Genomic DNA, 1,803 nt, shown 5'->3' with positions numbered 1-1,803 from the left:
GTGATGTAGCTAGTAGCATTGACACATTAGTAGCCCATCACTCCGCAATGCTGATTCATATGGAAGACTGATGATTCAGTTCCCAGTTTGACCTGTACAAACCTAGCACATATGAACAATACTCATGGTTGTGACTGCGATGAGGATTATGGCACAAGACCCTGTTGAGGGTGACTATATTTCTCTCTCTCTCTCCCTCCCCCTTACTCTCATGAAGTAAATAAATATTTTTAAGTAAATAAAAATAAATGATGGTGCGATCATTGGTTATCTACATGAGGAAAAGTATATATAGAACTCCTATATCTCAGCAAACACAGCAATCAGTTATGTTGGAGTTGGGATTTAACTATTAACAGCAATTAAAAATCCTTTTAGAAAAAAACATGAGATTGCCTTTTTGAACCTTTATAAGCTTTTGTTTCCTAAACAAAGAGATAAACATGCAAACAATCACAGTAAATGTTGCTAAATTTGACTGTTTTAAGTTTGAGGCCTTCTAGAGACAATTCAAAAGAAAGAAAAGAAAGGCCACAAATTGAGAGAAGATACTTAGCAGAAGAATTAGTATCTAGAATAAAGGGGTCTTCAAGAAGTACATTGAAAATGAATATTATGAAAAACTGCATAAATTTTTAAAAATTGGACTAGAATAAGCTCATATTTTAATTCTATTTTTCCACACACTTTATTTAAAGTCCTTACTATATAAAGAACTACAAATCAATAATAAAAAGACAAGTATCCCAATTAGAAAAAAAAGGGAGAGGGAGAAATCTTAATCAGGCTCTTCACAGAAGAAGAAATATAAGTGGCCATTAATCACATGATATGGCAAAAAAATTTATTAGTAACCAAAAAAAAGTAAAAGCAAACTAAAACTACAATGAGATAGATACTATTATGTAATAGCCAGATGTCCAAAATTTTACACTCTGATATCATAAAATGACTGGCATTGGGGAAAGGGAATGTAAAAAATATTTACAACTACTTTGAAAACAAATTTATAAGTATTGGATAAAGTATAGTGTAAATACCCTGAGGACCAGAAATTGATTAAGTATATGTCCTAGAGAAATAATGCACATACATATTAAAATGCATTTACAAAAATGTTCAGGTTTGTAATGAGCATTGTAATAGCACAAAACTGGAAACCCTCCCAGGGTAAGTCAACAGTAGGATTAAAAACTAACATTGTGGCATACTCATACAAGAGGATAGTACTTAGCAGTGTGAATGGATAAAATGCAGCGACATGTAGCAATGTGTATACATGTATGAATTTCTGAAACAAAATGCTCTGAAAAAAAAAAGGGGGGGGGGGGGGGAATCAATAGAATAGGTGCTGGACTCCTACATGGCCGACTGCAGTTTGATTCCTGGACACAGTGGCTTGCTTTATCACTTTCTCTCTCTCTCTGGTCAAATTAATAATAATAATAAATTAAATTAAGTAATTCTTTAAAAAAAGAAGAGTTGCAAAAGAATATGCACCGTATGTATAAAGTATAAAGTTCAAAATCATGTAGAATTTAGCTAGTTTTAGTTTCAGAAATATAAACACATGTGGTAAACTATTAAGAAAATCAAAGCATTATCTCAGGAAGGGGGAGGCATTGGTGCTGAAATGGGGAATTTTTCACAGGGCATTTCATGTATCTTCCTTTTTATAATAAATGGAGCACAGGGTACATGAGGGTTCCTTGAGCTATTGTTTTAGTTTTAGTTTTGGAGAGGTTTTTGCTATAGGGAGTGTGCGCTCACCAGAAAGACAGAGAGAGATGGAGAGACAGAAAG

This window comes from Tupaia chinensis, unplaced genomic scaffold (assembly GCF_000334495.1).
Source record: "Tupaia chinensis unplaced genomic scaffold, TupChi_1.0 Scaffold000248_1, whole genome shotgun sequence".
NCBI classification, from domain to species: Eukaryota; Metazoa; Chordata; class Mammalia; order Scandentia; family Tupaiidae; genus Tupaia; species Tupaia belangeri.
The sequence above is the reverse complement of the archived record's forward strand: the minus strand, read 5'-3'. Positions refer to the sequence as shown.